Source organism: Strix aluco, chromosome 1, assembly GCF_031877795.1.
Source record: "Strix aluco isolate bStrAlu1 chromosome 1, bStrAlu1.hap1, whole genome shotgun sequence".
In the NCBI taxonomy this organism is placed as follows: domain Eukaryota; kingdom Metazoa; phylum Chordata; class Aves; order Strigiformes; family Strigidae; genus Strix; species Strix aluco.
In genome coordinates, this window is record NC_133931.1 from 41,741,636 (window position 1) to 41,765,301 (window position 23,666).

The 23,666-nt window shown below is 39.8% G+C and overlaps 1 protein-coding gene across 7 annotated transcripts in view; it reads right to left on the minus strand.

The window, feature by feature from the left end:
- The window catches only part of FAM110B (family with sequence similarity 110 member B), a 152,707-nt gene that overhangs the window by 44,431 nt on the left and 84,610 nt on the right, over positions 1-23,666 (minus strand). For 6 of the 7 annotated variants that reach the window (XM_074818754.1, XM_074818771.1, XM_074818782.1 and 3 more), the window contains one exon: positions 10,680-10,746. The exons of the other annotated variant lie outside the window; for it this stretch is intronic. The gene's annotated coding sequence lies outside the window, so the exon portion shown is untranslated. The remainder of the gene's footprint in view (positions 1-10,679; positions 10,747-23,666) is intronic. 7 annotated transcript variants of the gene reach the window in all.

Genomic DNA, 23,666 nt, shown 5'->3' on the forward strand with positions numbered 1-23,666 from the left:
AGCGGCAGAGAGGTTTTGGTTTTTTAAAGCTGTATTTTCAGCCAAACACTTCGATTCAGGATTCCTTTGTGACAGAGGTGGAGATCCAAAGCACTTATGCATTCTAGGCCTTGTGCTCTAATCACTCTTAGGTCTGTAATATGTTTGTCAAACATTCACATTTAAATAGCAGACGCACTATCTGCATGATTTAGGGGAACACAATACTGCCTAGAGCAGCAATACCTATACAACTAACATTAACTACAAATAAATCCTCTATGAAATATTCTTTCTTTGATTTAAAGCCAAGACAGTAGGAGGTGATAAATTAAGCAGAAACTTTGGAATTACAGTTCCATATATTCTAAATATGCAGTTTTTTGAAATTTAAAAGAAATTTATGAACTGGCCCCATTCTGGCAAGTATTTATTTTTAGCGCTATTATTAATACAGTGTTATTGTACAATACTCTAGGTAGGAGAGAAAAAAATAAACTAAAGCTGCATTCTGAACACCGACTGAATGACGCTAACTGAGAGCAAACAACGTGCTTTTCTCCCTGGTTCTGTGTTGCCCTGTAGCTCCTACACATTGGCCAAGCTTCAGCCAGCTTTTGCCTAAAAGTATCCACAGCACTATGTATTTTAACAGTATCAAAGTTGCAACAAAGCAGCAAAAAACAACAGTAAAAATGTGGCCCAAATGAAATTAATGGAATTTCTGCTCTTGACTTTGGTGAGGATACCGCTTCACCTGACAAAGCTACAGTGAAGCTCATGCTCTTAATTCATCCCTCTGGGACAGCAGATGAAGCAATTGTACTGGAGGTAGGAGGAAGCACAGTGGATAAATATAACGAAGGCTGACAGCCTTTACTCTGCTTTCCTTGATATTTAAAGGCCTGTGTCAATTTTATTTTCCAGATGATAAAATATAACTACCACTACCTCAAGATGCACCATAAACATCCCACAAATTCCAACATAAGTAATCAACAAGTGATCTCAATAGGACTCAAAATGATCACAAAACAAAATCTGCATAGGAACACAGGACACAGAGGGAAAATGTCTGGCTCTGCTAATGACCAGGTGCACTTTAGAGCTGCAGGTCTCATTATAAAGATGCTGTTTTGTCCCTGCAAAGCCTATAAATGAGGGCTTCACTGAGAATGACTTGCTACAGGTCTATATACTAAGTTATACTATTGTGTATGTCTAAAACTGATACAAGTTCTTCTGTGGATAACCGTCATTATAAACCTCATATATTTACATTATTAAGTTTAAATATACAGGCTAAGCCTAAATAAACTAGACTTAAATTGACCTAAGATAATGCACATCCAGAATGGCAGCACTATTTCATTTTTTGAAACCAATTTTAGATAAATATGTGTACGGGTGTAGACTTGGTCTCACATAATATTAACTGTCAAGATAAAGCATGAGGAGATGAAATAATCTTTCAGATCTACCATGACTTAAAATACTAATGGAAGTGCTGATTTTCAACTCTGCTCCCTGACAAGATGCGAAACTGTGAACTTTACTAGTAAGAGCAATATCTGTTCAAGTAGATGTTTAAGCCTTCAAAAGGTCATAAAAAATGTGAACTACAGTGACCTAAAACCAAGAGAAGCAGAATTACGTAGACATGGAAAAGCTCCACCAAGTGGAAAGGTAACGGTTTTGGCAAAGGCTGCCACTTTTCACTGCTGATGTATTACTTTCAACCAAAGAACCCAAACTAAAATTTGCAGTAGCTTTGTAATAATTTGCACAGATGAACATACAATGGGCTGATATATTTACGATAATTCTGCTTTGCTCTTACATCACAATCAAAGACTTATAAGATAAAACTCTCCATAAACAAAACACTGTCAGCACTTAGCCCTCTTTCTATTTTACTGCACAGTTAAAATGATGAGGTTTAAAGCAGGATGCGCCATAACCAGAAATGCTAACACTGTTACAGGGAAATAGCTTCTGGAAAACCCATGGAGGTACAAATGCCTGGAAAGCAGGAAAGCAACTTAGCAGCTACACTTACATACTGCCCCTGTAATGTATGCTTAGCACTCAGTGGGAGCTGGATAGAGATGCCGCTTTGAAAGAGAAATAATTTTGCTTCTTTTCAATTCTGAAATCCAGCACTGTTAAATTTCCTACCCGGAGCAACAATCCACTCAGCGATACTTGCTTCTGGGTGAATACTGCCCTATAGATGGCTCGCACACATGAAAACTCTGATTTCTTTCAAAAGGCACAGACAGCTGCACAAATGCACAGGAAAGCTCAGAAATTAAATTTCCCTTTCTTCCAACTAGATAGTAAAAAAAAAACCCCAAGTTGTCTTATTATTTAGAGCGATATCGCATGCTGTGTTTCTAAAAAGATGTAATGGAAATCAATTCTGTTGTCTTTGGACCCCTGTGCTGCTTACACCATACTGCACTCCTTGGAATAATTTCAGCCTCTCATTTAAACAAACAAACAAAAAAATCAGGAAAGGGCCTAAAAAAGTATAATAAGGAATGTAATTGTAAAATTGTAGCTCTAGCTTTATGGGAATACTTCTATTTCAATGTGCATTTTATGAGAACAATTCTCTAAACACTTTGCAAAGCTTTAGGAAACACCTTTACTGCTCATTCATCAGCTAGAGTCAATAGTCCAAGCCCAAACCACTTTTATCCTTTTAATTCTGCATCTCTCCATAACCATCACATTTAAATTTATAGCCTCCTCCCTACAAGATCACAATTGCCAATTTATCTAGTAGTCTCCTGGGCCTACACAATTTCCCCAGGTTCCTCTCTGCACTTCTAGAAATGAACACAACCCATTCTTCAATACAGGATACTTGGTTGTGGTGCTGCATCATATTTCAGAGGTTCATCAGATCCTGAGACAGGTCCCTGCTGCACTGGGTCCCAGCTGTTTGGTCCCTCTTCTCTGGGAAAAGGAGGATTCTTATTTCTCTGCTCCTTCACCACCACCTCTTCAAAATGTTTCTCCATTGCACCATTCTGCTTTTGCAAGATGCAGTAACTCCTGCTCTGCTTTGGTTGAAGGAGCAGTGCTATCTGGACTATGCTTTTCATTTCTTCTCCTCTTCTGACAGGAAAAGCTAGCACCTCATCTCCTTGCTCCTGGCAGCTGTCCTGCACCACCATGCTTGGATTCAGCATCCTGGAAAACCACTTTTTTTCCCCACTGGTAACATTTTCCACATGTTAAAAAAAATAAAAAATAATAAAAATTTGGGGATCATCGCTGTGCTCTGGGAGAAAACAGAATGAGGCTGAACAAAATGGTTTTAATTATGAAGCGCAGCAAAAATGTTTTAAATGGAACACATCATTTTAGCTACCCAAATCTTTGTGGTAATAGGTTCAGTAGAAATCATATGCATTAGCAAAAAAGGAAATCAAAATCTTCTATCTGCAAAATGCAGAGATACACCCGCAAAGCACCCTCCTTCTAGTACTGCCACACAGATAGGCTGCCTCACTAGCAAGATTTGCAGACTCCATACATCAGCCACCCATGTGGCCCCTGGCCACACAGCAGAGTCTGATCCTCTGCCCTGCAGAGAACAACAGAAGCACAAGCGTAATCAGTAATTAGGCAGCTGGGAAACAGCTCAGTAACTTCTGCTGCAGCATTCCTCACCAAAAAAATTATTATCATTAACTCAGCTACAGAACATACATTCTGATAGCAGTATTTTCAAAATGCCAATTCTGGACCATTTGACACACTGAGATAAACTAAACGTAGTCCTAAATCCCTTAAATGTTTGAAAACTTGTATGAATGTTAAAGCATTCTACTGTAGCGTACTTGTCATCACCAGTGCAACTATGGGATCTGACTTGGTCTTAAACTATGAAGTGAACACTAAAACATAAATCATCCTGGCTTAGAAGAACTTCTTCTGCATGTAAACTTGAAATACTAAGAAATCATTACAGATTTAAATTGATAAAGTGAAAAGTATAGGTTTTCAAAATGAAAGTTTATATTAAAGGTGCAGTGTGTCTACCAACACAGCCCCTCAAAGACTTGAGGACCCACGACTGGGTGAATTCAGTAGGTTCACCTCCTTCACAGCTACTGCAGCAAGGCAACAGCTTCCCTTTGAGATTTGGCATCTTGCTTCATGCAAAGCTATAAAAGCAACCTCAAGCTGAGCACTCAAAACTAATGAAAACTGAAATACACACACCTAAAATGGCAGATTCTGTATGGAAACAGTCTCTATGTTCACCATTTAAGTGGTAGCAGAGTTCATAAAATCTTGGGTAACTGATCTTTAGGCTTGTATCTCACCTTGAAGCACATGTTCCTCTGCCAATACTTTTTTGCTTAAATTAATAAATTGAGAATCACTTCTGAGCTCTTCTGTCTGGGTACAACACTCCAGCTATGTCCTGAACACCAAACCAAACCAGGTCAAAACCTGGACACCTTCCCCATTTTCCATCATGGAAAGGAACTGTGAGAAATCTGGAAGGAACATGAGCATGTAAGACAGGAAGGATGTTCAGAAGAAGAGGCCCATGGGCATGCCCTGCACACCCTTGCCACCCAGCACAGGTGCAGCCCTGCTGTTTCTGCTAACAGGCACACACAGAACTAAGCCTGATGGCTAATTCCCAAGCTGTAGAGGAACCAGGGATTTCCTTGCCCATCTTACTCATTCACACCACCTTATCCAGGAGGTACTTGCTGGCCCTAAAAATGCAGCCAAGGATGATGAGAATGCTGAAGAAAACACCTTTTTGTCTGCTTGACTTGGAGTACAGGCTGGAAGCAGCCCTCCACGGTAGATGCTCAAAGTACTAGACTATACTGTATGTAGAGACAGATCCCTCTCCTGCACTGCAATTCAAAGGTTTCCACTTCTAAAAAAAAAAAAAAAGTATTTGTAAGCTTTCTTTAAATTAAGGAAAGGGTAAGAAAGCTCACATAGGGTACTTGGTGAGGAAACTGGGTTACTAACTGAGCTCCAGTGCAATTAAGTAATTTCTAGCAAGTAGGACATTTCAGTTGAAATAGGAAGACCCACTCAATATTCTGCCAACTGAGTTCTTCCTCAGGAGGTGGGAAACTCGCTCCAGTTCAGGGACTGGGGATTTGATCCTGACTCCCCTTTCTCAGAAGAGTGTAGCAATCTCTGATCTCATGGACATAAATGGATACCTGCTGCTACTGCCAGCTCAGCTCGTTTTTGTGGGAAAGGAAAAAATTTACCAGACTCTGTCGTAAGAGGCCAAAAGCCCTGAAATCTCAAGTTGCCATGTTTAGACTCTTATTTATTGAGAAAAGTCTTCTAAAACTGTTTACAATGAGAAATATGTTAAAAGAACATAGTATAATAACTATAAACAGATTTTATTTGAGAAATAACAATAAACCCACAAAACCAGCTGCAGTTAGACATTCTCTTTCAGTCGCTAATCCTGCAAAACTCCGGAAATATTCAAATACATGAAGATCCAAAGTAAACAAATATAGCCCAGAGAAACCCAACAATTTATGCTGTGAAAAAACAGAAACCATAAAGAGCTATTATAAATGAAAAAAATATATCATGCTTAAAATTTTCATTCCTTTAGTCAGAGATTTAATTAGTAAGAGAAACGTTTTAAAATACCTATTTTCAAAGTTTCAAAACAAAGCTTAATACCATCGTTCCAAAGTTGCTTACCTGTTGTGAAAATACATTTGAAAGAAATAGTGCACAAGAATATGGAATATTTCTTACAATACTTGCCAAATTTTTACAAGCAAGAAACCAGAAAGTCACATAGATGATATATGTTTAAATCTTTTCTCCCTTAACAGCTTACTCTTATCTTGTTATATGGAAAATTCTTTTTAATAAACTACACATGAACACAATAATTTCCTCTTTAGAAATAAATATTAAAATATAGCCAATGAGTGTCTTTTATTGATATTAAGAACCTACGAGACCACCTTTAATAGGCAGTATATTAGGCACAATTAAAAACAGAGTATGCTAAAACCAGTACCAACAGAAAAATGATAATGTTCAGTCAGTGAAGTACAACAGAGTGCCCTAATTCTGACAACCGAGGACTTTGAGCCACTCTTCTGATTAGCTGTGGGGTCTTGTTTGTCAAAACTCTTTGTATTAAAGAGCCTTTTCTGTAACATGAAATATTACTGCCATAAGGACAGCGTGGCTATTTAAAAACAATTTCTACACCATATTGCCCTGAGTTAACCATTTCTAAGCATTGAAACTTTACATACATGAAACACTGCTGATTTATTTTTTCTTAAATAAACACACTATAAAAGTTTGACTGTGTAAAAACAAATCAGGTCTTTTAAAAATAATAATAACTAATAGAATAAAAAACAAACAAACCACACATGATTTACAGCAGTGTTCCAGGGCACTGCAACCTTCAGAGCAACTACATGAATTATATCTTTCATTTTTGACTGGTACTGCTATGTTTTTCTCTAGATAGGAGGATATTTTCCCATACCACAGGATAGTTCATTCCCCTTTTCTCCAGCCTCAGCTCTAAAGATACATGGTGTTAGAAGCCAAGAAAGAAAATGAAAGGAGCGCATAATATCTTGAAGACATGTCTGTATATTTAAGACTTCCTCTAGCAGATGGTTAAAAATACTGATCTTGGCACTGGAATGCAGTGCAATTTAGGTCTTCCATGTTATTATAATATTGCAATCAATGATATAGCTGTATAACCCAACACAAGTGCCACATTGTATGTGCATGGCATAATTACACATTTGCTGTGTAACCCTTAGACTATACCAGATGTATTTACTAGAGTTGCTGAGGTGTTAGCTGTTAGAATACACTGAGTATATTTTTTTCTTAATTGCTGTATTGGAAATACGTGCTCACAGAGTTCACATGTTAAAACTACAGACCTTCACAAACTGCTTGCAATCTATTTAACTGAAGATGAATATCCAGTTAGCTACTTGTTAACGGGCATCCAAACTTTTGTTTAACATCCACGTTTGATGCTCAAAGTTGTTTCCATATTACTGATATTTAATGTAATGACTTTTCACTAAAACAATTTTATTAGAAAGCTGCTTTTAAGAAGTCAGACTGTCCAGACTCTTGTGCACTGAATGGTTTTTGCCTATCTGAGGGCCCTGATGAAGTTATGATGATGATGGAAATTCTTCCCGGCCACAACTTTTAAGAAACCACAAAAACCTCACCATACAAAAGCTGTATTAAGTGACAGCCAGTGCATTTAATCAAGTGGAGAGGGAGGCAGTGCAGGGAGGGTTGAGGCATCCAAGCTCAAAAAAAAAAAAAAATCTCAATCCAAAACTGGAATTGGGAGTGTGGGAACATACACAAGAAGAGAGAGAAATGGCAAGACAGAAAGAGGTACAGGAGAAGTGCAATTACCAGGAAAAGAGCAGAGGAAAATGTGTTGAGAAGAGAAGGGGACACCAAACAGTGGGTTGGGAAGCAGAAATAGATTGCAAGGACACACAGAGATTAGAGGAAAAGGGAAGAGACACTTCAAGTGCTCTTCATCACCTCCCTTGCAGCTCCTACATCCCACAGAGGGAACAGAGCCAGCATAAGGGTGCAGTGGAGAAAGGCATGACCCAGTGAAGGTCCTTCTGGAGCAAAGCTCCCTCCAATCCAGGCCACTTTTGGGTTGCAGCCAAGAGACATGTCCTCTCCCTTCTCCTGCAGCTGTCCACTGAGCCTAGCAGGCTGGCAGTGGAAGAGCTGACACTGGGGTGGCTGGCATGAGGAGATCACAGAAGGATACCAGCCTTGGAACTCCGCACATTTTTAAGAGGAAAACAAACAGTGGAGGAAATCCAGTCAACCAAACAAGTTTGCTGTAGACTCCTCACTAAATCCAGTTCTTCCTTTTGGCATTGCTTCAGCTCCCTTTCATGTGCTGTTTGCATGCCGAGACACGCAATAGGCTTTTCCCCAGCAAGTCCTGAACTAGGGATGCTCTCGACCCTGTCCTCACAAGTGCCTTAGATTATTGCTTAAGTTATTTCCCTATTCCTATTCCCCCTTATAGTATCAAAGTACCTCAATATTACTATATATCTGCTCTCCTCTCAGTTCGGTGATACACAGCCACTTTAATAGGTCCCCCTCTCCTCTAAAGAAAAGAAAATCTCTGAACAGGGAACTAAATACAGGATTGAGTATGATTTGCCAAAGTAACAAAGAAAATTTCTTCCAAACGCAGAAATTGGATACAGGTTTCCCAAGCCTGTAGCTACTGCTTTAGCCTGGGAAATTGTTGTTTCTTGTCCTGGTTTTGGCTGGGATAGAGTTAATTTTTCTTCTTAGTAGCTAGAATAGCGCTGTGTTTTGGATTTGGTATGGGATTTAGTATGAGAAGAATGCTGATAATACTCTGATTTTTTTTCAGTTGTTGCTAAGAGATCAAGGACTTTCCAACTCCCCATGTCCTGCCCATTCACAGGTGTCCAAGAAGCTGGGAGGGGGCACAGCCAGAGCACTGGACCCAAGTTAGCCAATGAAATTCCATATCATGTAACATCATGCTCAGTATATAAGGGAGAGGTGCCTAGGAAGTAGGGGGTTCTCTCTTGCTTCCAGGATTGTGATTGCAGGATCTTGGTATTTTGGGATCACTAGCAGGGAATGGGCTAGGTATCAGTTGGCGAGGGGTGAGCAACTGCATTATGCATTACCCATTTGCACTTTCTATTATTGTTACTGGTTTTATTACAATTATTAAACTGTTTTTATCTCAGCCTATGAGTCTCCCTTTATCCCTCCATTCCCCCCTATCCCCTGGGCAGGGGGAGGATGAGCAAGTGGCTGCACAGTGTTTGGCTGTCAGACATGTTTAAACCATGACACTTCTTTAGAGATGAGTATCAGCAAGCTTTTTCAGTAGGTGGACCTAGAGAAATTGAACTTGAACATCACAGGGCCAAGCTGCCTAAGCCAGCCAAATAATAAGATACAGCAACCAAGGTGTTAAGCCTCAAGTGAGGACACGTGGTGTCCATTTTTTCCATCTACCCGTGCCTGCTGAGTAAAGGTAACCTCTCCTGTCCAGCTGCCCTGCCAGCACACCATCCTCATCACCGCTGGGGAACCGGCCTCCTCCAGTGAAGATGTCCCTCATTCACTAGCACCAGCTCATCACTGATCTGGACTGGCTTCAAGACATTCTCTAAAAGCTAATAACAAGGGAGGGCTGGCTGTGTCACTGCAGCCAGGACCAAATGCTGCTTTCATCATAAATCATGGATCTAATCTTTTCCATTTGCAAAACGAGTAATATATCTCCAACAAAACTACAGACCTCCTGGAGCATATGTATGAACACCGAACACTGAATCCCTTTTTCTAAGACAGCAGAAATAAATCCCATACAACATGCCATCAGGAAGGTAAAAATATGAAATGTGACTGTGAAATTAGTGTAGGTTAACTTGTGACCACAAAAACTAACACAGATCACTTACAAGGCTTTGAATGTTTCTGGTGTCAGTCCTTGGCACACCTAAGACAGTTTTGCTGCCTTTAATTTCGTACTACAACATATCTGGAATTTCAAGTTCCCAATTTCCTCAGCTGACAGAAATGGCTTCTGAGATGATTTCTACATTCTGAGAACAGATCTTTACCCTTAAATTAGCCACACATATTCTCAGACTTAACATTTTTGCCTTGAAATAAAACAGCAGTGATGATTGTTAATTTAAGACCCCACACAATGCAAATTTATGTTCTGGAGCCAAGTACAGTGACTGGAAACAGATGAACGTGAAACGCCTTCTACTGAGTGGACTTTAAACTAAATATTAGTGAAGTGTGTTGACGATTTGATATGTGACACATCAGACATTGATTACTGATTTTTTCTTTGCTACAGTGAAATATCAGAAGTGTTATACCAGTCTTTCAAGAACTGTACAATCATTAGTACGAAGTGCCACATGCACAGCTCCTGTCCCCTCCTGCCCTCTTGAGTTTCAGCTGGTTTCCTTGTACTCACCGAGGATGAAGCTATTCAATATGTGACATTCTTTTTGTTATTACTGACACTGGATGTCCCCCTTTTGTTTAGGAGCTTTAATGATGAATAAAAGATTTTAAACTTTAATGCTCATCTCCTGCTCAGACCTTGAAATCAGGCTCATAGTGTTGCAGATGGACTCAAAGATGTTTAAGCTTTCTTCTGTCTTTGAGCGTATTAGTAATAACCAGATAAATAACAGAAAGCTGGGGAGGACTAAGGCTAGAAGCGCTTGCTTGCACTGAAGGTCTCTGTTACAAAAAGCTAATGCAATCTACTGAATGGAAAGACTATAACCAAAGTTGGGAATAGAGCATGGGAAATAAGCCTGGAACTACTGGGCTATTTCCAAAAAGGATTCTGCCACGTTGACACATACATCGCTTGTGTGACTGAGGCCAGAAAAAGCAAGCCTCAGTCTTTCTTAAACAGGTCTGAAATATATATTTGCAACTAATGAATCTGCCAACTCAATCGATTAGTAAAGGTTAAGGAAGAGGATTCATTACAGAACATACCTCCCAGGACAGCAGAAGAGGTCGTGGCAAAGTCCTTCTGGAACTGCCCTCCTTTTATCAATCCCCGGGAAAAAAACGTACATTTTAACTCAAAAAGGTACCTGTAAAAGCACAATGTCAAACTCTTGTCCACACTCTGAATGGGAGAATGTAATACTCCAGGGAATTCTGAAAAAAAGAAGAAAACAAAATATGAAAAAAGACAGTAAAAAAACCCAATAGAGCAGTAATAAGGCAGGCATGTACACACCAGTGCTGCTGTGATGTTGGAGGTCGTGGAAACTGGATGCCAAGGCTGGTCCATGCCACGAGAAGGGAGGGAAAGAAATGCAAGGCAACCACAAGAGTAACTGGGACTATTTCACATGAAAGACGAGAGAAGTGATGAAATCAACATGGCTGTGCACTGGAAAAGCTACAAGCTGTGTAATAATAACAACTAATTAAAAAGTCATTTGGGAAGCCTCAGAACACAAGCTGACATATGCCGCGGTATCCAAGGTGCGAGACGAGATGTAGCCATGCTGTGGATCAATGTATAAATGCAAATGCCCAAATTTCAAAATGAAGTTTTTAATTCACTGATGAAGGACAACACAAAATTCTGCCTTTTAAATTCTTCTTATAGACAAGCCATCCCTTTTGGTTTGGTTTTGTGTATTTCCAGATGAGGAGAGAAAATACTGTTAAAAAACAAACACACACGCACACTATTTCCATGATACAGCTTTAACAGGGAGTGGAATCAATGTCAGCTACTTTGCAAGTAACTGAGGAAAAATATCAACATATAAATGTTAGTGTTACTTCAAGGCAGCTGCTGCTTGATTTTGACATGAAAATATGGAATCTACAGTGAAGATCTGTTTTTAAGTGACCTCCCATATTCAGAGTTATGGTCAAAGAGTAAAACATTTGTGTGCTTAAAAACCCTCCCCACTTCCCTGCTGGGAACTAGAGAGTACTGACAGGATTATTTTCCAAACTAATAACAACCACGATAAAAAACTACTACTAAATTTTTATACATCTATTAGGAATTACTTATTTACTTTTCAACACCTATACGAAGTGATTATTCATGGAAAAGCTATAATGTTCAATTGATGGCACAATATTACTAAAAAAGTATGAACTTTGGTTTTTTTTAATTAGCTTCTTTCTGTTTTCTAAAGCACTTATTTCAGACAATGCTTTTTTAAAATATGGGAGTAGTGTATTTACAAAACACTACTTGTGTCTAGCCAATCGATACATCTTTCATTTCATATGCATTCTCCTTTTTCTCTCCAAAATTATTAGGTACATTTTGGGGATTTAAACCAGTTATTGAACTCATGCAGAAAAAAAATCCAAACCTTAGTACTTTGTGTCACCTGCTAAAAACTATTTGTAAATATCTTCAGAATACAACAGGCTGACAGAAAAGCACATATTTGAAAATTCTGAGATTATATTCCTCTAATTAAGTATTCATAAGCACAATAGTTTAGGGAAAAATAAATCAATGTATTCACTTGGGAGGAAGACAGCTCTGCTGCAGGACGCAGCCTTCCTCTGCACATTTTTATGTGCAGGAGGGCACTGATGCAGTAAGAGAAGAAGCAGTTTTCCTAACCCTGATATAAGGCTGGTGACACCCAGCTGAAGGGTAGAAATGCCAAGCTGAGGAAGACTCTCGAGCACAATGTTTTTTTGAGAGCTCCAAAACAGACACCGTGTAAGGGCAAGCACCAAAAAGTTTCCTTCTTCCCATATCAACATGTATGCACTTTTATTTTTTTACTGATACAAGTATATAGACATAAACACTCACATATATATGGTTTACTCCAATACTAGTAATTCAAAGGGACCTGAAGACTATTCATGAGGTAGTAGCTATACACAAAAACAAAGCCCTTCAAAATTTTGGCAAGACTAGAAAAGTTTCTATCATTTCCTCAAAATATATAACGCTTATTTTACATTGCTATTTCAAACAGCAACAGGGATCAACACATTTATGATGTGACTGTCAGTGTGAACTATATAGTGGAATATGTTCTTGTTTAGTGAATAGCAGTGTATACTATTTAAAAATGTATAGCCTATTGCATCTTCTAAGTGCTAGGAAGAGGTCATAGTAATAAAGAGTGCCAGTATTAATACTAGAGTAGCTCTTGTACAGTGGCTTGCCATAATCCTCTTGTTCCACAATAAACATACTGCTCCAGATTTCAAGGGCTTCTTGAAAGGGTATGCATTAAACTGTGAAATCACTGGGAAAGGACATACCACACAGGCTTCACTGAGCTTGGATCTGGACTCAGAACAGCAATGACCAAGAAAGATACACAAACAAAATCCAAACAGATTAACGTTCTGTGGAGCTTTTAAGCGCATGACTGTTTTCAATGTTCATGCCATGGAAAAAAACACCAACAATCCCATCTGCAAAAGGAGCGTGCAGTGACAAAACTGTTAATGGATAAGGCTGATAGAGTAAGATGGAGTCAGACCAAGTGCTATCTAAGTTCTTCAATATGACAGCACAATATTCTCCAGCCTACACATCTCAAAACATAGATGGGACCAACCATGAAGCACCACTGTGGACAACCATCTGTGAGGGCTTGGGTGCCTCCACTGGAAGGAGAGCGAATCCTCAGGCAGGCAGCACTGGATTTTGTAGGTGTAGGATGAACAGCCCAAGGCAGAACCATGCATTAATTGCAGTGTTTTAAATGGATGAACTGTTCTGGTAACAGATCTCCACTAACATTTTATCAGTCCAACACAGTGCCCTTCAGTGACACATTTCAGATAAATGTTTTAATCAACACAACCCCTTTAACACAGTTGAGAGGGGCCATGTACACTACAGCGAATATTTTTAAACATGAACATGTAACTGCAAGAAAAAGTAGAGAAAATGCAGAATATGGCATAAATTTCAGTAGAAAACATGAGCAAGGACTTATCAGGACAGCTAAAGGCACCAAATCTTCCTTTCCCAATTAATGATACTGTTTTAGTATAAGAAGTGTCATATGAATATTTCTCAAATTCTAATTACTCATACAGGTATAATTCTAATGTGTTTAGAAAACCTCATCTTTTTTGCATGCACCATGCCAGACCCCTGTCACAAACATTTTGTTCCCCCACCCATCTACTTGTATGGCCCAACCCTAATTCAGAGCAACCCAGAAAGGCCACTACCAAGTAATATGCGCTTGTCTTCTCCATGGAGTAGAAGGAAGATGATAAAGAAACAGGCTCTGCTTGTCCCACACTTTCTGGGGAATTTGTAGTACAATACATGGCCAGCCTTGGCTTGGAAGAGCCCATCTAATTGTGACTAACCACTAGCAAATGCCTGGCCTCTAAGAAGGCAACAGAACTTATGGCTGACAACAAATATAGTTGATTCTTTGGTGCTTTTTAATTCTCTCTTGGATTTCTTCCCAGATCTGGAGGTCCAGGATTTCATGTCTCTTGCAGATGTATGATTCAGATGAAAATACAGCTAGGCATGTTGCCATACAGTTTTACATTGGACGCACAGTAGAGTCTGAAAATGTTTGCTAGCATGTACGACTATTAAGAGCTCACTGCTTCTTTCTGGTGATGCACAGACCTGCTCCCTGGAGGCAGGGTACAGCGGGGCACCCCCACCGGCATGGCTGCCACAGCATGCACTGCCAACTATGCACAGCTACCACTCCATTTATTTCTCATTGCCACTCTTTGTTAGAATTTTTTTTCCCCCCTTTAATTAACTTAACAAGGCCATGCTAGCAGATTCATATCACCTGGAAAGACTGGTCTCCACAATACTTTCTTTTAGGAACACTAAGTGGTCCTATAGTACTTCTCTTAAAAAACAATGATAGATATGCTGATATAGTGCCAAAGACATGGTAGCTAAGATCTGTGCAAAGAACTGATTGGTCACTGGCTCTTACTAGACAGTAAGACAGTGTGTCGGATGCAGTTGAACTCTGGCGTGAATGTGAATCCTTAAAACAACTGTCCTTATCTTTCCAATTTTCTTTGAAAAAAAGAAAAAATTTTTAAAAAGAGAGAAAAAAAGAAGATAAATAAAAAAGAAAAAATACTTTAAAACATCTCAGATCTAAAACAGCACAAGGAAAGCTGATGTCAGACTTCTTAAAAAAATCACAAAAATCCATGGAATGGAGCCAGGTACACAAGACAGTTTATCTCCTGAGCTTCATCTCGAAGATTTAACGTCCTTTGTAAGAGCAGAAGATGCCTGACACCTAGACAGGAAGCACCCAAACCAAGATAAGAAACTGTGGACTGGAGTCAGACTGTAAAAAATATTCATTTTTTCAATATTTTTCAAATCAACCAATTATATGGGTGTGAACTACCACATTGTGCTCAGAACGGACATTCTCTATAAAATCCCACAGCCCCATTCAAGTTTCTCTCCAAAAAATCCTCTGAAATGCCTAAAAAAACCACTCCACAATGGCCAGGCAGCTGGCATACTGCAATTGTTCATTATCCTAATTTCAACAGTCTCTCTCATCTGCTGGCGAAATCAAGGTCAAGCGAAAAACATTAACAACCACTATAAGGAGATCTGGGGATCTCAAGATTAATTTTGTAGGTAAATAAATTCTAAATATTTCTACTGTTTTCAGATATTTTATTTTTTTATTATTATTTGGCAATCAAAGTGATACGCAAACTGTTCAGGAAGAGTGATGGTCCTTTTCAAGACTGACTGACTTGAGGAAATCCACACCCAGGCTGGTGGCAGGACTGAAGCTCTCCTTCCATCTGTAGTACCAGGACATTCTAGTAACAAGCCATGCTTAGAAGACATTAAATAACATGTATCTTTTTAATGGGGTTGAGACTTTTGGGGCTAAGACTTACTGAAATGCAAGAGTAACATATGAAAATAAAGATTCCCTTCTCTTTCTGGCTAGCATCCCTACTTCTTTCTGTGGATCAACCTTATCTCTAAAGGTACATGATCCTTCTGAGGTCATGTACACTTCCAATCAGTGAGGCTAGAAAACTCCACTTTGTCCCATCAGTGGTCCTTGTGGTTGGCTGCTTGTGAGTTCAGCATCCTTACAATAAAAAGCACTATGCTACAAGAAAAAAATACTGTGGGGCCTAGATCACTGAGTATCGTGGCTAACACTGCATATTCAAAATTTCATAATCTCAAAGGAAGGAATCACCAACGTGTCTGCCACACAAGCAAGATCCCGGTGAGGACTTTAAAAGGGAGAAAGAGGCCAGCCTAACATCTGGATTTCTTATTTGAGATATATCAGAAAAATGAAAGAGACATCTGGCCCTGGATACTACCAGCAGAGGGACATATTTCATAATGAATTCTCAAAGTCATTGCCAAGGACATATCTTCTTCAGCATCTCTTAACTGAAGAGTGTAGTGAGCCCCGTGCCTGGGGTAAGCACACAGGCACCGTGGTGAGGATTCACAGAATGTACCCAATTCTTCCCATTTTTACTTGCTGGAAACCAGGGAGTTCGCTTCCTGAGCCAGAACCTGGCTTTTCCTTAGATATCCACAATCTGAGAATTGCCAAAGCTTATTTCAGTTGAGGCTCAGAGATCTGAATCTTAATGAAGAATAATTAAAACAAAGACTGTTTCCCCTTGCTCACAGAAACTGAAATGAAAGAAAAATGGAACAAAATTATTATAAAACAAGTTTAAAGTAGGCAACATTATGCCAACTAAAAGCATCTTCCACTCTGCCCTCCTTATGAAAAGCTAAAATATTTATACTTAAATATACTTTCCATAGCTGTTCTGCTTTTTGCCTTCATCCAGGTTCAGTGAAGTCTTGACCCTGAATATTAAAACCATAGAAATCCCACAACTGGAAAAGTGAAAACCACACAGGCAACTATTTGAACTATCTGGATGACAGCAAATCTTTATCAAGATACCACATACTAACATGTGTAGACACATGGAGAGGAACGTTGCATGACCAAGCCACAAGCTGGCCAACCTGTAAATAAATGGAGAGGGAGCTCAAAGCCACAGCTAGTGCCTCCCCGAGGAGCACACAGTGCATGCAATACAGCAGGTGGTTGGAAAGCGCTTGCACAAGTTGCATGACATAACAGCTTACTTTCAACATGTTTCCCATGACTGAAAACAAAAGATGGAAATTGTGTTAAACACCTCCCAACCATCTTTCTTTGTAAAAATATTCATCCCACTGTTTTTTTTGAGAAAAAATTACCATATTAGGGGAAACAAAAAAAAAAACCCACACCAAAAAAACCCATGAGAGAGTTCCAGAACCACAAAAGCTAAATGGAGATTTTGAAGAGAATGAAATTCAAGTCATCACTGACCTTTGCCTGCATGAATCATGGGGAACCTTTGCTGGCTTTAGTATTGCCAGCAAAAGGTGACTTAAAAGGTTTGATGATTTATGTGAAATACATGTGGATGTGCCACCTTCTTATCTCACTCAAAAAGTGTACCTGGTGTTTTCCACGATGGAATCCTCCATTTCTCTACTTGCATAGCTGTGTTGTTCGGGTTTAAAAAGTCTCACAATAATTATGATTAATAAAAGACTGCAGGTAGCCTCTCATTCTGAGAGTTAACATTGAACAGATGTTTCAGCACATCTAATTGTATGCAGTTTTGACTAATCTACCACAAAAGAAAACCCATTTTTGAAATGAATAACTGTAGTTGGAGCAGTGTAATTGGAGCGCATCTGAAGCATATTACCTTTCCCAACAATTACCGTATATGATATAGATATAAAAACATTTTTATAAACCAATACATTTTGGCATAATTTTGACAAAAAGATGAATTCAGGTACTGAAAAAGTTAGGTCTGTATTCTTCATGAAAATTGTTAACGAAACCTAAATTTGGAGACTTTGTGCATACTTTCAAGAGGTACTTAGCACCCACAAGTCAAACTGTGATCATGAAGAAGTAGATGCTTGGTGTCTCTGAAGACCAAATGTAGCAATTCAAACTGGAATGTACGAAGTTAAAGGCTACCTTTTGAAAAATTAGACCTCATGCAACTTTGCTACATGAAGAAGGCATCATGCAAGATGTAAGGAATACAGTCCATTCCTCCTAATACTCCTGGCCCATCACCCTTGGCAGTACATTATACATATCTGTTACTAACACCTCTTGGTGAAGAGGAGGAGATGAAAATAGGACTCAGCTACATACATGCTTCTAGTACTAAAAGGGGATTCTTGCTTCCTCTCTACAAAAAAAAAAACCTTTGATTTTTTATGCAGTTACCTAATTAAATTTCACTGTGCATATTAAGCTTTCTGATGTCTAGCTGTTTTATGTTCAGTTCAAAATCAGAAGAGCACATACCCATAAATGCCCTTTTCATTAAAAGAAACCAAACCAAAAATTCAGACAAGGTTTGTTGTGTGTAAAGATATCTCCTGCTCTACTTTAGTTATTTCCTCAGTTCAACCAAGGAAAAGAGATCATGCATGTAACTCCTAACTAGGTCACAAACTCTACCTTTTCTAATATTTTATTCCTACACCTTGTAAAGAGATGCATATTATGTCAAGTTCCAAAAGAAGCATCATGCTATGAGCAACAGCTCTTCAAGAACGGATCAATAGTGTGTTGGTATTTATTTTAGGGAGGAAGAGACAGATACAGTTTCTCCAGTCAGTGAGAAACAACAGCAAAAATTCAAGTTGTCAATCTCTTGACATACTATGTTTTAAACTATAGTCAATAGTTCCTTGATGAGTCTCTGGATTATTCCAGGGGAATTCTCAAAAATACCTGTAAAAAGAAAATGTATTGTCCAAAGCTTATAGCCACATAGAATTCATACATACGTTTGAAAACATTTAATGGTCAGTACATCAAAAAAAGTTGAAACCTAATGTTTCATATCACATGCTCTGAAAATCATAATGCTTTTAGAATATATACACAGAATAACTGTGTGTCAATTTTCAGCTGGGAGATAATGGTTATCTTGAAAAATTACATGAGAATTCATTAGGTGCCATAGCTCTCAGCTCATTAACCTGGACGTTTACAATATGCCTGATCCTGTTTCTTAGGATCTTTATAAACTGAGGCCTTCTTTCAGGTCAGTACTTGTGTACCAGGTCTGGCTGAGTCAGAATTGGTTTTCCCCTGTAGCAGCCCTCATGGTGCTGTGTTTTACGTTGGGAGCTGGCAGGGTGTTGATAGCACACTGGTGTTGTGGCCACTGCTGAGTAGTGCTCACACAGCACCAAGGCTCTTTATGACATTTCCCCCCCACAGTGGGACGGGGTGGGCAAGATCTTGGGAGGGGACACAACCAGGACAGCTGACCCGAACTGACCAAAGGGATATTCCATACCATATGACGTCTGCTCAGTATAAAGCTGGGAGAAAGGAGGAAGGGGGTGGGGTCACCCTTGGTCCTCCGAGGCAACCACTACGTGTATTGGAGCCCTGCTTCCTGGGAAGGCCCGACATCGCCTGTTCATGGGAAGTAGAGAATAAATCTGTTTTCTTTTTTTTTGCTTCCACGTGCAGACCTTTGCTTCGCCTTGCTTATATTAAAACTGCTGTTGTTTTACCCACAAGGGTTGTTTTGTTTTCCTATCTTATTTTCTTTCCCCTCTTTGCCCTGTTGAGAAAAAAAGGGGAAAGGGGGGGAAGTGATAGAGCGACTTGGTGGGTACCTGGCATTTAGCCAAGGTCAAACCACCACAACTTGTAACATGTGATTCACTAAGATTCAGAAATTCTATCTTGAAATTTTCTTTTTTTCTTCCTGGCTAGTAAATGTTGGATATCTACACCACATTCAGCACTGCTGAGAAAGAGAAGGGCCAGAAGTGCCTTTGCAGAGGTTACAAGCAGACTCTGGGCACTGAGCCAGTCTCCAACTGTGCTTTGCCCTGCTAAACTCTGTTTGGATTTGCTGTAAGATTATACAGGATCCGTATAAAGGGTCTTGAAATACCAGGGGTAAGCTAATCTAAAAAAAAATAAAATATGGAAGCAGCAGAAGACACTCTTTATGCACCATTTTTCCACTTTAGTCACTAACAGAATACGATTTACACCCGGATCCTGGATCTGGAATAGCATCCACCTTTTTGGGTTGGATGTTTGCATTTGACTGCAGAATATCTAATTTTGTACTTCACAACATGTTTTACGTTCTTCAAGAAAAAAGGTCAGGATCAAGACTTGCTGGATGAGGATAGTTTTAAGAATGGACACCATCAAAGAAAGAAACACCTGAGCTAAAAAGTAACAATTGCTTTTTTCTTTTCTATTATAGTATATAGAACTTGGCCACATCATAGTGTATGCAAATACGTGAAAACACTACTATTTTGGAGATGTTACACAAAAAGATAGGAGAAAGTGAGAGCTTGAGACCAGTTGAGATGAAAAAGAGAACCAGTCTCTGGAGTATATCTAGGATGCAGCACAGAAAAAAAAAGAGAGCTCTCCCACAGACCCACTGCCTGCAGCGATGTTAGCTGCCCGGTGTCAGACCCATGTTGACCCACCAGAGCAAGCTGGGAGGCTGGAGCACAAGGCATAGGAGGAGAGGCTGGGAGCACTGCATTTGTTCAGCTCTAAAAAAAGAGGAATACAGGGGGAACCTACCCACTGTCTGCAACAAACTCTCCTCAAAGGTTCACAGAGAGGGAGGGGAGCCATCACCCAGAGGTGCAACATGGGAAATTCCAGCTCTATACTAGTAAAAATGTCTTTTTATTGTGAGGGAGGTCAAACACTGGAACAGGAGCCCAGAGGGTCTGTGGGACCTCCATCCCTGGAGATGGAGGTCAAAATTGTCCTGTGCATGGCCCTGAGCAACCTGATCCAATGGGATCTGATTTGGGCAGCAGGACAGACCAGGTGACCTTCGGAGGCCCCCTCCAACCTACCCGATTCTCTGATCTCATCTTGCTACCTCTGTTTCAGTGGCACCAAAAATTGGCATCTCTTTACCTCACCCCATCCTCAACAGCAAACGATGCAGATGTGAGAGAGACAGTAATAAATATTACAATGTACATGTTAAAATTAATCACCATAGAAATCCATTTCTTCCTATCACTCCTGTTTTCCATTCTTGAAAGACTGAGGTATTTGCTTCTCAGTAAGCACTGGGCATCTACTCTGCTCTTCTGTTTTTTGCATATCTCAGTGATTTAGCTGTCAACAGCACACAAAACAGGATGACTTGAGGAAATCAAGAAAACATGAGTAGGCAGAACAAGGACTACCTAGAAAAAAAAAATCCACGATCTCTGCTTTTAAGCAGCAGGCACCTGTAACATTCAGCAACTTAACAAGCAGTGCTGTGCAGGACTTCTTTGTGTAGAACATTTAGGGCCCAGTTCAGGAAGGGGTTAAGAAGGACAAGAAACTGCTGATGCCAGTGTTTAACTGTCAGTAGAAGCTAAACAGGGGGCTGATGGGCTGTGCCATTCTGTGCAAGCCTGGCTGGCATTCCGTAATACTGAATATGCTGAAGGAGCCCCAAATGTACTGTACTGGTGGCACAGATATGCAGGTCCACACAGGATATGCTGGGACAGAACAAAGTGGCGGGTATAACAAACACAGGTATTTAGAAACTATCTAATCAAAGAAGATTTTCTGATGCCACAAAACACGTACAAGGCAGGGAAATCAGGGAGGGTCCCACACAAAGTTCTGTGATACGTATCGCATTGACTGAACCAACCCAGTTGATAACAATGAAGTGATCTGCTCTTTGCAGCTCATGGAAGATCATGTTTAGGCAGAACTGTGCAATGATTTTGTCAAAAGAAAATAGAACATATGCAAAAAAAAAAAATCTTGATTCAAGCTAACTGGCTCTTTCCAATATTTCTGCCCACAGTACAGGCAGGAACATACAAATATTTGTAGTGATACAACTCTGAGGCAGTATTCCTAGCAGACATTGAGCATCAGAGATCACCAAACTAATTTCTTCTGTTTAGTGGAAATAAATAATAGCATTATTAGAAACTGACAGAGAACAAACAAACTAAAGCAAGTCAGCAAACCCACACAGAAACTGGCTAATTAAATAAACTCCCATTTTTCACAGCAAGGATGCTTGGAATCTCAAAATTTTAAAACATGCAACTCCCTTCCCCCATGTCATTTTCCTGAAATCAGCTCTTTTTCTTCAGTATCCCAATTAAATACAAACTACATTTTAAAAACATCCATCTTCAAGATGAGCACAACTTAATAATGAAGCTACTGAAATCAAAGCACAACCCCCTGGTACTTTGTCACATGGCTCCTGGGAAACACTGCTGGGAGAAAGGAGTCATCTTAAAGATGTTCAGTGCAATATAGCAGGGTCTGGATTCATGGCTATCTTATCTGCTAATTACTAACACATACGAAGCGAACTTTGCAATGGTAATATCAATGTACTCACCAATGAACCTCCAAATGGCTTTATGCTGCAGATGTTGCCCACACTGTACATAAGCTGTGGTACTACAAATGTGTTTTAAGGTTGGTGAGGTTTCCAACCAGTGTCTCTGCACTGCCAACAATCTCTCCTTCAGTTCATTTTCTCATCATGTTGTCTTATGCTGTCATTATCCAATGTGATTATTACAACAGTATGTACCAGGAACCCACCAAAAAGGAGCACTTATGAGGGTGGAACTGTTTTACTTTTAATATTTCCTATGAAAAAATAAATGTATATGGTTTCCGCCAGTGCACCTTTGTTTTCAGGTTCCAAGCGTTATTACCAACTCTTTTGATAAGGAAGTTGTTATTATGTTTACACAATAAGAGGTGATGCTAAAAGTTAATATCATATATGTTTATTTCGTACTGACAACCTATTTGCATTTATAAGCCCCATTTACAAAGAGAGCACAACTGCCTTCCACTAGTCACTGTAGCCACATTGTTTTCATCCTACAATCCCTCCACCAAAGCTCATGGTAAAGAAGAGAAAAATTGATGTAAAATGCTTCACTTCCGAATCGCTCTTTTATAAGTTACAGGAACGCTATAGCATCCACAATGTATTAACTGCAAAGCACTCAACCCATACTGAGTTCTCCTTCAGCAAACTGCATACCTGGTGGGGCCAAGCACCAGAGCAGCAATAGGTAAGGGGCAGCCAGCAGCGGTGTGTGCCCTCCCAGCCATTTTGGCTGTGCAGGATGCTGGTGGATGGCTCACCTGTTAGACGAAAGCAGCTTAGGGTAGGACCACCCGGGAAGGGGCTGTGTTACAACGGCTGTCAGCACAGCTGAATGCTCGAGTGTTTGCTTTGCAAAGGCACTTGCTACTGTGACAAACCCCAGTGCAGCTCCTAGAAAGCGGGAGTGGAGAGGCAGGGCAGCCCAGCCCAGCTGAAACGGAGGGCGCTGCTGGCTCTGCAGGCAAGCTCCTGTTCTGCTGTCTGACAATGGCAAATCTCTTAGTCACTTTGCAGTTCTGGGAACAGAATATTGTCTTGTGAAATTACAATGCCATTTTAATGCTACCATTATTAGCATTGTCTTCAGACAATAAAATGTTCTGTCGCAGTCACTGTGGGATGACAGCAGTGAATACACACTGAGTCACCCCACATTAATTTAAATAGCACAACTGTGTGAACACATGTTCTTTAGTTAAATCCACGCACACAATCAAAAGTAAAAATAAGCAGATCTCCGAGGAAGAACTCACTTTCTACACAATGCAAGAACAACCCTTGTTGCTGTGCTTCTACAACCTCAACAAACATGTGGCAAAGGGTTTTGTAAAACTACTCCTATTTTCCGATCTGGTAGTAGACAAGTTCACAAAGTCACCCCCAAGTGGTTATGTCATTAAAGTGTATGTGCCTAAACTTGGCTTTATTTAGTGACCTCTCACAACACAAGTGGAGATGGTTCTCACAAGCAGGCACTCAGCATCACAACATTGACACAGAGAAGTTTTGGGCTCCCCTCCTCCCCCTTCAAATCTGAACAGCACCTCTCAAGAAGAAAAATCCCTCAGATGTTTTCTCACTATACGTAATAACATACCCCCCCCCCAGTTATGTTCAATCCC